General features: G+C 40.0%; 1 protein-coding gene across 1 annotated transcript in view; it reads left to right on the forward strand.

Annotated features, from left to right (window-relative positions):
• The window catches only part of LOC126950294 (S-adenosyl-L-methionine-dependent tRNA 4-demethylwyosine synthase TYW1), a 252,429-nt gene that overhangs the window by 131,675 nt on the left and 107,429 nt on the right, over nucleotides 1–13,325 (forward strand). The gene's annotated exons all lie outside the window — the stretch shown is intronic.

Consider the following 13,325-nt stretch of genomic DNA (forward strand, 5'->3'; position numbering starts at 1 on the left):
AAACAACCCTCAGGTGTGTACTGAAGTTAAAACGAAAGAAAGAAGGAAAGATGGAAGAAAAGAACAGAGGTACTTTTTCCTCTTTTCTCTTTAAAATAAAAAAATGATGAAATATACCTTTCAACTTTTTAAAGACTTCCTTCTTCAAGGAATTTTGAACATTTACTATTTGATAAATAATTATTGAGTTCCTCTTAAGTTTGTAGCACTATTGCTTTGTATGTGTCATTTGTTTTTCATTCATTTAGGGAGAGAGTTATATATACTCCCAAAGTTAATTAATAACAATTGGTCCTGGAACCAATTCCCCATAGATACCCAACCCAGAGTCTATGGAAGATTGGTTGTAGGACTCCCCATGGGTACCAAAATCCACAGATGCTCAAGTTTATATAAAATGGCATAGGCCGAGCGTGGTGGTTCACGCCTGCAAACCTAGGACTTTGGGAGGGCGAGGCAGGCAGATCACTTGAGGTCAGGAGTTCAAGACCAGCCTGGCCAACATGGTCAGACCCCATCTCTACTAGAAATACCAAAAAATTAGCCAGTTGTGTTGGCATTAACCTGTTATCCCAGCTATTTGGGAGGCTGAGGCAGGAGAATTGCCTGAACCTGGGAGGTGGAGGCTGCAGTGAGCCAAGATCATGTCACTGCACTGCAGCCTGGGTGACAGAGTGAGACTCTGTCTCAAAAAATAAATAAATAAATAAATAAATAAATAATAAAAATGGCATCGTATTTGCACATAACCTACACTCATCCTGTATACTTTAAATCATCTCTAGATTACTTATAATATGTAGTACAATGTAAACGCCATGTAAGTAGTTGTTATACTGCATTTTAAATGTTTGTGTGATTTTTAATTGTTTTACTTTTCCCAAATATTTTTCATCCATGGTTTGGTTGAATGTGTGGAAATGGAACCCACAGATATGGAGGGCCGACGGTACATAGCCACCTTAAAAGAGGCGTCTGCAGGCTGGGTGTGGTAGCTCACACCTGTAATCCCAGCACTTTGGAAGGCCAAGGTGCGCAGATCGCTTGAGGTCAGGAGTTCAAGACCAGTCTGGGCAAGATGGCAAAACCCTGTCTCTACCAAAAGACAAAATACAAAAATTACCTGTGGTCCCAGCTACTCAGGAGACTAAGGTGGGAGAATCAATCGCTTGAGCCTGGGAGGCAGAGGCTGTAGTGAGCTGAGATTGCGCCACTGCACTCCAGCGTGGGCGACAGTGAGACCCCCATCTTAAAAAAAAAAAAAAAAAAAAAGTTTCTGCAAATAGTATATGTTTAAATATGAAGTTAATTTTCCTGAATTTCTAGGACCAAATTTCCTAAGCCATCAGTAGCCTCAGAACGTTCACATTGAATGCCATTTTCTGCAAACATTTGGCCTTTCTTGTGTATTTTCATATGGCATACTTACCTTCCTTTTCTTTTTCACCAAAAATAACCTTCCGGTTCTGCTTTTCCATTAATCCTCCTTCCTTCCTTCCTTCCTCGCTTTATTTCTGTTACTTTTCTAAGCATTCTTTGTGCACTCTTGACATCTGACTGATAATGATAATCACCCCAGGAGCTTTAAAAAAATGACAGTTTCCTGGTCCTCATGGCATCTGAGAATCTGCTTGTTAGACGTCCCAGGTATCATTTGGTATACAGCCAGATATGGGAGTCACTGTCCCAGAAAGCTTGCCTTTCTCTCCTGTGCCCAGTGCTTACTTTGACATTCCTAACCCATCACTGTCTGGCCTTGATGTACATTTTCTGACTCATTTTTCACCGTATTCCCCAGGAGGGCCATGCTTCCCTGCTTACCTTGCCATTTCTGCACATGTGCCCACCACCTTCTCCGTTCTGAGTCTTCGATTACTGTCTCCCCAGATTTTGGAAGGAATGTTCTTTCTTTCCCTTCTTTGACTTGTAGAAATTCTGTGCACCTCCTAGACACAGTTTTGTTATTACCTCTACTGCAAAGTCTTTTCTGATTATAATTAGCTGCCCCCTTTTCCCTTCCTAAGTTTTATATCTATTAAAAAACACTGTTTTTCTTCTGTTTTGTCTTAGCTGCTCTTTCCTGAGCTGGATCCCTTACTTACGTCTGAATTCTGCACAATATCTAGCATAGTACACTTTAAGGTATTTGATAAACGCTTCCATTTTTTTTCTTGGAGACTGGGTCACCAAAGCTGGAACACAGTGGCACCATCATAGCTCACTGCAGCCTCCAACTCCTGGGCCCAGATGATCCTCCTGCCTCAGCCTCCCAAGTATCTGGGACCATAGGCACATACTGCCATGCCTAGTTAATTTTTTTATTTTATTTTATTTTATTTTTGTAGAGACTCTGAAACTCCTGGCATCAGGCAATCTTCCTGCCTTGGAAGTGTTGGGATTATAGGCATGAGCCACTGCTCCAGGCCTGATAAATGTTTCTTTTTTTTTTTTTCTTCTTTTTTTTTTTTGAGACGGAGTCTCATTCTGTTGCCCAGCCTGGAGTGCAGTGGCACGATCTCGGTTCACTGCAACCTCTGCCTCCCGGGTTCAAGCGATTCTTGTGCCTCAGCCTCCCCAGTAGCTAGGATTACAGCTGCATACCACCATGCCTGGCTAATTTTTGTATTTTTTGCAGAGATGGGGTTTCGCCATGTTGGCCAGGCTGGTCTCAAACTCCTGACCTCAAGTGATCCGCCTGCCTCAGCCTCCCAAAGTGCGGGGATTACAGGTGTGAGCCACTGTGCCCAGCTTGTTTCTTAAAAGAATGAATGGGTGGAAACCCAACAGAGATTTGTAAAGTACCATATGTGTTTTACCAATTGTCCAGCTGATTAAATCTTTGTGGGTTTCTTTTGCTGTTTTATGCTCGAGAAGTTAAATCCATGCCCTTTTTGGTTATTAATACTGATGTTATTTAAGAAATGCAAAAAGGCCTTACTTTGGTTTCTAAGCTGTCTTGGATTTACATAGCATAAAAATTAGAATGGATTTAAATGGGAGTAAACAGCAGGAGCTGGCTAAGTCAGGCCCATCTGAGATTGTTATCTAGACTGTGTTCTTAGAATGTGGAAGATGACAAGGAAACATTGATACAATAGCTTAATAGTTTACTTCCTTTCTTTGGTCAAAATGTTCCACAAACTGAATTCTTACCTTGAAGTAACTAGCCTTTGGGTGGCGAATTCACTTGTAATTACTCTGGGTTTGCTTATGATAGTAATGCAGTAACTTAAAGTTAGAAAATAATTTCAACCCAGGAGCATCTTAAATAGAAGTCATTATTATCTCTATGTAATTCTTGTTGGAATGTTTCCTTGGGCAATTTAAACTTCCCACACATTAGGGCAATTGCTTTCTGAGCATTTTGTAGCAATTAGAGTTGTTGTTTCTTGGTCTTATATTGTTTTTGTTGCCTTGTAAGAGAAGATCTGTGGCAGGATGCTGCTCTTAAAAATTTTCCTTTAAATTGACTCAAGCTGTTATTTCCTTCTGAATGGCTGATCTTATAAGACATAGTAGATGCTATTAAGAAAGATTTTGGCACTTAAAACATTTATTTTGTAGTTATATGTATCAGCTAGGGTCAAACATATAAAAACTCAAATGCTGGCTCAGCGCGGTGGCTCACACCTGTAATCCCAGCACTTTGGGAGGCTGAGGTGGGCAGATCACTTGAGGTCAGGAGTTCAAGACCAGCCTGGCCAACATGGTGAAAACCCATCTCTACTAAAAATACAAAAAACAATTAGCCAGGCATGGTGGCAGGTACCTGTAATCCCAACTACTCGGGAGGCTGAGGCAGGAGAATTGCTTCAACCCAGGAGGTGGAGGTTGTAGTGAGCCAAGATCGCACCACTGTACTCCAGCCTAGGCAACAAGAGCGAGACTCTGTCTCAAAATAAATATATTACAATAAAAAATAAAAACTCAAATGATATCAGATTACTATAAATAAAAGTGTTATATCAGATATTTTAATTAGAACATCCATACTGTTGTCTTCTGTTATTTGATTAGGCTTTTACTATGCCTGAGCAAGGAAAGTCATTTGAAAAGAATTTCTTAAACTTTATAAACAAAAAATTTTGATTTGTCCCAAGATTTTCAGCCCATTTCTGATCTAGTACTACTCAAAGTAGAAGGTAGCATATTTTGTTTTTAACTCTTGGCAAGTATAATGTTTACATTTCTAGATCTTTATCCTTTGTCAAAACGTTCCTTTTCAGCATGAGGAGAGAAATATATTGGTACTTGAGTATGTGGGCTAAAAACCAATTCCATCAAGATACCAGAGTAAAAAATGTGTTAGCTTCAATTTCCGTCCGCGATAGCTACTTGTCAAACAGTCTTTTTTTTTTTAAAAAAAGAGAAATATATCTTATACAAGAAAACACTGCCAGCTTTTAGCAGTAAACTTTTATCAGCAATGTGACCAGATGTGTCTCTCGTGGACTATGATTATGTCAGGGTCAAGATCCGGTAGTAAGTTGAACTGTTTAATTCTTTTCTCTGTTTAAGTAATAGCACTGACATTCTTGAAACCTCATATTTAAAAAGAAAAATGACCAACATAATTTCTTACGTTACAGTGACCATTGGCTCTCTCTCTACAGATGATGTTAGGATACTCTGACCTGATATCATGATTTGAATAATGGTTGTTCCATTGGTATGAAGGGCTTATTGTACATTAATGAGAGAGCCCTCTATCTAATATTTAAATAAACCAGTTTATGTATGTGGCCCACAATTTGCTAATTAAAAAACAAACATTTCATATTTGACCTTGTATCGGGTTATAAAAATATTATGTGCTGCTTGTAGAAATTTGGGGGAAGTAAAGAGAAATATAAAGAAGCAAGGAAAGAAATTACCTATAATTCCGGGACCTTAACACAGTAATTAACATTTGAAGTACTTCTACTTAATCCTGCGGGGGAGGGCATGCTTTTTTGCAAATAATTCCATCTTATATGTTACTTTTGTTTTTGTTTAACATCGTGTCATAAGTATTTTTCCTTGTCATTAACACTTCTCTGTGATTGTCATATTAAAGAGAGTGTAGTCATTCATCCTGCTGAGTTTCCTGCTTGTTGGACCGTAGTAGGAAGCAGCAGGAGTGTGTGATGTCCCGGCATCCTTCTTCCCATCCTAGAGACCTGACAGTCAGATTTTCTGTCCTTAGCACACTGAGGACAAAGTCTCAGCTACTCCCGAGTTGCAGCATGCACATTTTGTCACTTTTGAACATTTTTAAAACTGAATGCTGCCAGAGATGACAAGTTATATTTAATTGGTGGCATTGAGACTTTCACAAAGGGGAAGCATAAGATAATGGTACATTAAATCATGGCATGGCCTTTATCCTAGAGTTTCTTGTAGTCAATGAAATATATCTTCTTCTTTCCTTTCCTTTAGGATGAGCTTGTCTGCCTTCCATGGTTCTGACAAGTTTCCCTTCTTATTGACCTATTTTGTTTATTTCCACCTCTCATCATCGATACCAAAGTCTATTCTTGAGCCTTAACCCATCTGGCTAATCTGGATATCTGTTTGTTACCACCTTTTTGAAGGCTTTAACTTTCATGTAAACCATGGGACCCCTATCCACAGGCATAGATCCCCCAGGGCTGATTCCATTCAACTTGGATTTAATGCCATTTTACCTTGCTCTGCTTAGCTAAAATGTTATTCTGCTTTCAGTCATTTCTGAAATCAGACAAGACTGCTGTGCTTGATTTGTGCAAATGTGTTGTCTAAAGCCAGTGTCTGCAAGCTGGGATAATTCCTTAGTAAACTGGTTCCCCCTAGACCTGACTTTTACCTAATATTGTTTTAGGGAAATGTAAGTGTATTGCATCTTAGGTTCGTGTTGAGGCATCAGGTAACGTCTAGTGGATAATAGTTTCTGTGGGTTTGGAGACTCAGGAGAACACTGGGGAAGGAATACTGAGTGTAGATCTGAAAGTCATCTCTTTAGCAACAGATTGTAGTTAAAGGCAAGGAAGCAGGTGGGATGACCCAGGAAGTGCCTAAAGAAGGCAAAGAGGGAGCCTGCGGGAACAAAAGTGTTGAAGCTTTCAACATGAAGAGCACATAGAGAGTGAGTCTGGGAATAATTTGATAAAGATATTGGTTCAATTCCTTGCAACTCAAGGAAACAGTGAGTTTCCAGAAAGATTATGAAATAAAGGTACAACAAAAAGGAAAATAGCTTTACCAGTTGGTCTTTAATTACTATGTCAAAAAGAAAGTATGGTGCAGTGTTTTGTGTCGAAGCCATTGTATAGAGGGATGAATGGGAAGGATGGAAATGGGAAGAGTGAATAATCGATCTGAATGTAGTGAATACTGACCTACTAATAATAAAGAAGTCAAAGCATTTCCTTTCATCAGCTTAAAGAATTGCATAGCGTATCTACTAAAAACTTTACATTTAGAAAATAAATATTGAAGAAAATGACTCATACTTTACCAGAATTCAAAGGTAAACAGTTACTATATTGCATTACATCTTCTATGGTTTTTATGCATGTTCATATATATGTGTCTATATTTCACTTATAAAATTGAAATCATGTTGTACATATTTTTGCAACTATATATATGTTACTAATTATTTTTATAGAGATGGTAGTCTTCTTTTGTTGCCCAGGCTGGTCTTGAACTCCTGGGCTCAAGCAATCCTCCTGCATCAGCCTCCCTAGTAATTGGGATACAGATGTGCTCCAGCATACCTGGCTAAAATTTTTTTTTGAGAGATGGGGTCTTGTTTGTTGCCTAGGCTGGTCTTGAATCCCTGGTTTCAAGTGATCCTCCTACCTTGGCCTCCCAAAATACTGATCCTCCTACCTTGGCCTCCCAAAATACTGGGATTACAGGCATGAGCCACTGTGGCTGGCCTTCAACTATATTTTTATATAGTTTTTTTTTTTTTTTTTTTTTTTTTTTTTTTTTTGAGACGGAGTCTCTGCCACCCGGGCTGGAGTGCAGTGGCCGGATCTCAGCTCACTGCAAGCTCCGCCTCCCGGGTTCACGCCATTCTCCTGCCTCAGCCTCCCAAGTAGCTGGGACCACAGGCGCCCGCCACCTCGCCCGGCTAGTTTTTTGTATTTTTTAGTAGAGACGGGGTTTCACTGTGTTAGCCAGGATGGTCTCGATCTCCTGACCTCGTGATCCGCCCGTCTCGGCCTCCCAAAGTGCTGGGATTACAGGCTTGAGCCACCGCGCCCGGCTATATAGTTTATATATTATGAACAACTATGCCAACTTTTATCGTCGTAGATTAATTTTGCCTATTATTGAACTTTTAAATTTATTTTTGTTTTGCCTGTTTTTGAACTTTATATAAATGAAATGATTGTTTATGCCTTTGTGTCGGATTTTTCAACATTATAATATTATAATAACTCAATTATAATAGTATAATAACACTCAACATTGTGTTCTGAGATTCCTCCATGATTTTGCAAGTAATAGTGGTTCTGAATACAAGTCCAGATACAGGTACTGCATATATCGTCTCCCAGTCTGTCTTTACCAGTTTATTTATTTATTTTATTTTATTTTATTTTATTTTATTTTATTTTATTTTATTTTATGTTATTGTTTTGAGGTGGAGTTTCACTCTTGTTGCCCAGGTTGGAGTGCAATGGCGTGATCTTTGCTCACTGCATCCTCCGCGTCCTGGGTTCAAGCGATTCTCCTGCCTCAGCTCCCAAGTAACTGGGATTATAGGCGTGCACCACCATGCCCAGCTAATTCTGTATTTTTAGTAGAGATGGGGTTTTACCAGTTTGGTCAGGCTGGTCTCGAACTCCTGACTTCAAGTGATCCACCCGCCTTAGCCTCCCAAAGTGCTGGGATTACAGGTGTGAGACACTGCGCCTGGCCTGTCTTTGCCAGTTTAAACTCTTAATATTGCTTGATAAACAGAGCTCTTCATTTTAACCAAGTCTAGTTTATCACTTTTTAAAAAGTATTATGTTTAGTGCTTTTCCTGTCCTATTTGTGAAATCTTTGCCCACCCCAAGGTCATGAAGATAGTTTCTTATGTTTTCCTCTTTCAGAAGTGTTGTTATTACTCTTTTTCAATTTGGTCTGTGAATCATCTGAAATTAGAGGGTATTGCATAAGGTAGAGGATCTGAATTTTTTTTTTTAATGGACTTTATAGTTTAGAGCAGTTTTAGACTGAAAACAAAATTGAGCAGAAGGTCCAGAGATTTTCCGTATCCCCCCTATTCCATGCATGCATAGATACCTCCTTATCAATATCACCCACAAGAGTGGCACATTTATTATAACTGATGAACATATACGGATCCATCATTATCAGCCATAGTCTGTATTTTACATTACGGTTCGTTGTGGTTGTACATTCTGTGGGTGTGGACAAATATATAGTGACATGTATCCACCATTACAGTGTCATATGGGGTAGTTTCACTGCCCTAAGAATCTCCTGTACTCTGTTTATCTCTCCCTCCCCCATCCCTGGCAACCATGGATCTTTTTACTGTCTGCGTAGTTTTGCCTTTTCCAGAATGTCATATAGTTGGAATCATACCATTTGCAGCCTTTTCAGATTTGCTTCTTTCACTTAGCAATATGCATTTAAGGTTCCTTCCATGTGTTTTCACATGGATAGCTCATCTCTTTTTAGAGCTAAACAATATTCCATTGTCTGGCTGCACCACAGTTTATTCACCTACTGAAGGACATCTTGGGTGCTTGCAAGTTTTGGCAATTTTGAACACAGCTGCTATAAACATCAGTGTGCAAGTTTGTGTTTGGATGTAAATTTTCAACTCCTTGGAGTAAATACCAAAGCGTGTAGTTGCTGGGTAGTTTCATAAGAGTATTGCTCAGTTTTTTGAGAAACTGCCAAACTGTCTTCCAAAGTGGCTGTACCATTTTGTATTCCCACCAGCAATGGATGAGAGTTTCTGTCATTGCTGTTTTGTTTTGCATTTTCTTTTTTTTTTTTGAGACGGAGTCTCGCTCTGTTGCCCAGGCTGGAGTGCAGTGGCCAGATCTCAGCTCACTGCAAGCTCCGCCTCCCGGGTTCACACCATTCTCCTGCCTCAGCCTCCCGAGTAGCTGGGACTACAGGCGCCCGCCACCTCGCCCGGCTAGTTTTTTGTATTTTTTAGTAGAGATGGGGTTTCACCGTGTTAGCCAGGATGGTCTCGATCTCCTGACCTTGTGATCCACCCGTCTCGGCCTCCCAAAGTGCTGGGATTACAGGCTTGAGCCACCGCGCCCGGCCTTTGTTTTGCATTTTCCTGATGACAGGTGATGTGGAACATTTTTTCATACACTTATTTGCCATTCGTATGTCTTTGATGAGATGTCTGTTATGGTCTTTGGCCCGTTTTTAATTGGGTTGTTCATTTTCTTATTGTTGAGATTTAAGAGTTCTTTGTATATTTTGGAGTCCTTTATCAAATATGTCTTTTGCAAATATTTTCTGTCAGTCTGTAGCTTGTCTTTTCATGTCTTGGCAGTGTCTTTTGAAGAGCAGAAATGTTTAATACTTACCAATTTTTTCTCTCACGGGTCACGCCTTTAGTTTGCTATCTAAAAAGTTATTACCAAATCCAAGGTCATCTAGACTTTCTCCTGTGTTATCTTCTAGAACTCTTAAAGTTTTGCCTTTCACATTTAGTTTTGTAATACACTTAGAGTTAATTTTTGTGAGAGGTATAAGGTGTTCGTCTAGATTCTTTTTTTTTTTTTTTGCATGTGAATTTCCAGTTTCAGCACTGTTTGTTGAAAAAAATTATCTTTTCCCCATTGTATTACTTTTTTCTCTTTTGCGAAAGATCAGTTGACTATATTTGTGTGAGTCTTTTTCTGGGCTCTGTTCTGTTTCTTTGGTTTATTTGTCTGTTCTCGCAACAGTATCACATACATTTCAGGGAATTTGATATCAACATCTACTATATTTGTTAATCTTTTCTGTTTGTTGGTCTTGTTCTCTGTTTCTGTTTTTGTATTCCATACTTTTTCTTTCGTGGTTTTGAGTATGTTAAATATGATTCCATTTTCTCTCCTTTCTTAGCATATTAATCATACTTCACTTGTTACTTTTTTAGTGTTTTCCCTAGCGTTTGTAATATAGGTCTACCAGTAATTGAAGTCCATTTTCAAAGAACACTGTGTTGCTTCCTGAGTAGGGCAAGTACCTTATAATAACAAAGTAATCTTTTTTTTTTTTTCTTCTTCGAGACCAAGTCTTACTCTGTCACCCACGCTGGAGTTCAGTGGCCCGATCTCAGCTCACTGCAACCTCCGCCTCCCGGGTTCAAGCAATTCGCCTATGCCAGCCTCCCAAGTAGCGGGGATTACAGGCGCCTGCCATTACACCTGGCTAATTTTTTTTATTTTTAGTAGAGACGGGATTTCACCATGTTGGCCAGGCTGGTCTTGAACTCGTGACCTCAAGTGATCCGCCCGCCTTGGCCTCCCAACGTGCTGGGATTATAGACTTGACCCACCGTGCCTGGCCTCCTTATAATAACAAAATAATCCTGATTCTTCCCTCCTGTCCTTACATCATTGCCATCATTCATTTTACTTATACATAAGCATGCATAATCAATATATTGTTGCTATTTTATTATTTTGGGCAAATTGCTATCTGTTAGTTGAATTAAGAATAAGAAAAATAAACGTTTTTATTTTACTCCTTGTCTGATGTTCTTCCTTTCTCTTCTTAGATCTGAGTTTCTGACCTATATCATTTTCCTTTTCTCTGAAGAACTTTTTTCAACATTTCTTTCGGCTGGGCACGGTGGCTCACGCCTGTAATCCCAGCACTTTGGGAGGCCGAAGCGTGTGGATCACGAGGTCAGGAGATCGAGACCATATCGGCTAACATGATGAAACCCTGTCTCTACTAAAAATTCAAAAAGTTAGCCGGGCGTGGTGGTGGGTGCCTGTAGTCCCAGCTACTTGGGAGGCTGAGGCAGCAGAATGGCGTGAACCCGGGAGGGGACCTTGCAGTGAGCTGAGATCGCACCACTGCAATCCAGCCTGGGAGACAGTGAGACTGCGTCTCAAAAACAAACAAACAAACAAACAAAAAAACCCCATTTCTTTCAAGGAAGATCTACTGGCAACAAATTCCCCCAGTTTCTGGTTGTCTGAAAAAGTATTTCTCCTTCCGTTCTGAAGGACAGTTTCATAGTGTGCACATACTAGGTGGTGATTTTTTCTTTCAGTACTTTAAATATTTCACCCTGCCATCTCCTTGCTTGCATGGTTTCTGGATAGAAGTTGAAATCATTCTTTCCTTTTCTATATGTAAGACTTTTTTCCCTCTGTCTTCTTTCTGGAATTTGTTAAATATTTGATTTTCTATGGTTTGAAACTTACATGCTTATCTGTAGTTTTTCTGGCATTTATCCTACTTCGTGTTCTGGGAGCCTCCTGACTGTGGTTTGGGGCCTGACATTAACATGGGGAAATCTTGAGTCATTATTCTTTCAAATATTACTTTTGTTCTTTTCTCTTTTTCTTTTCCTTCTGGTATTCCTGTTACACATACATTACACCCTTTGTAGTTATCCCACAGCCCCTGGATATTCCATTCTGGTTTATTTCAGTCTTTTTTCATTTTGCTTTTCGGTTTTAGAGTTTCTGTTGAGAATCCTTAAACTCAGAGATTCCTTCCTCAGCCATGTCCAGTCTCAAGGCCATTCTTCATTTCCAAAATCAGAGTGTTTTAGAGCTCCAGCATTTTGGTTTGGTTCTTTCTTAGGATTTCCATCTCTGTTTACATTGTCCATCTGTTCTTGCGTGCTGTGTACTTTATCCACTGGAGCTCTTTGCATCTGGTTTGGATGCTTATGCTGTCTCTTTAAGCTTTGCTTTTTGCCTTTTAGTATGCCTTGTAACTTTTCTTGTTAGCTGAACATGATATCCTAGGTAAAAGGAACTGCTCTCACTAGACCTTTAATAACGTAATGGTATGGTATATGGGGAGGGGAAGCATTCTATAGTCTTATGATTAGGTCTCAGTGTTTTTTGTTTTGTTTTATTTTGTTTTTTTTTTGAGACAGAGTCTTGCTCTGTCACTCAGGCTGGAGTGCGGTGGCACGATCTCGGCTCACTGCAACTTCTGCCTCCCAGGTTCAAGCAATTCTCCTGCCTCAGCCTCCCAAGTAGCTGGGATTTCAGGCACCCGCCACCATGCTCCACTAATTTTTGTATTTTTAGTAGAGACGGGGTTTCACCATGTTGGCCAGGCTAGTCTTGAACTCCTAACCTCAAATGATCCACTGCCTCGGCCTCCCAAAGTGCTGGGATTACAGGTGTGAGCCACCATGCCCAGCCTAGGTCTCAGTCTTTTAGTGAGGCTGTACCCCTGGACTGTGAACTTCACAAATACTTCTCAGTTTTTTTTCCCCCCGAAGCAGGACAGGTTGGCTAGAGTGTACTGCAGTTGGCTATTTCCCTTTTCTTACATGGAAGGCTGGTGCTGGCTGGAGTTGAGTATTTCTCTTCCACTTGGTTAGTTAGGCTCTGACAAAACCAAGCAAGTTAGGTTCTGGTTAAATCGTTTCTCCTGAGAGCCGACTTGGTTATCAACAGAATGCTCTGGCACATGTCAAATGGTTCCTGTTTCTCTCCCCTTACTGGAAGCACAAGGGATTTCCCCCTGTATATGCACTGTGAGAATCTGGCAGAGCTCCAGTAGGTAAAACTCACAAAAGCATAGGGCCCCTAATGACTGGGTCTGTCTGGGACTTTTGTGTCAGGCTTGTCCACACTGAGCCTCCAGCACTTTGTCAATTACAGTTCAGTTTCCCTGTTGGTCCTGGTCTCCGTGGAGGTTTCTGCTCCTGTAAGTTGTGATTCTCTGTGCCTGCCTGTTTTTCCCTCCAATTATGGGGACAACAGGTTTGCCATGTGACCTCACTTCTCTGATGGATCTAAGAACAGTTGTTGATTTTTCAATTTGTTCAGCTTTTTACTTGTTAAGACACAGTGATGACTTCCAAGCAACTTTCTTGCTGCATTGGAAACTGGAAGGCTCGTGGGGGTTAATTTTAAGTTTTAACATCTGATAGTATAAGTCTCACAGCTTTTTTCTTTAAGACCTAGTAATTTTTGTCTTTATGAATTCTGCTTTTAGTATCATGCTTAGACCCTTAGGATGTAAAAATATTTATGTTTATTTTCTGGTTCTGTCCTAGCCCAGTTGTTTAAATCTCAACTCTTTAATCCAGTTGGGATATAACTTAGCATTCATTTTTATGTAGTTCCCAAGTACCATTTATTGAATGAACCATCTTTAAAGTACAGATTTGATAAGCT

This window comes from Macaca thibetana, chromosome 3, assembly GCF_024542745.1.
Source record: "Macaca thibetana thibetana isolate TM-01 chromosome 3, ASM2454274v1, whole genome shotgun sequence".
Lineage (NCBI taxonomy): Eukaryota > Metazoa > Chordata > Mammalia > Primates > Cercopithecidae > Macaca > Macaca thibetana.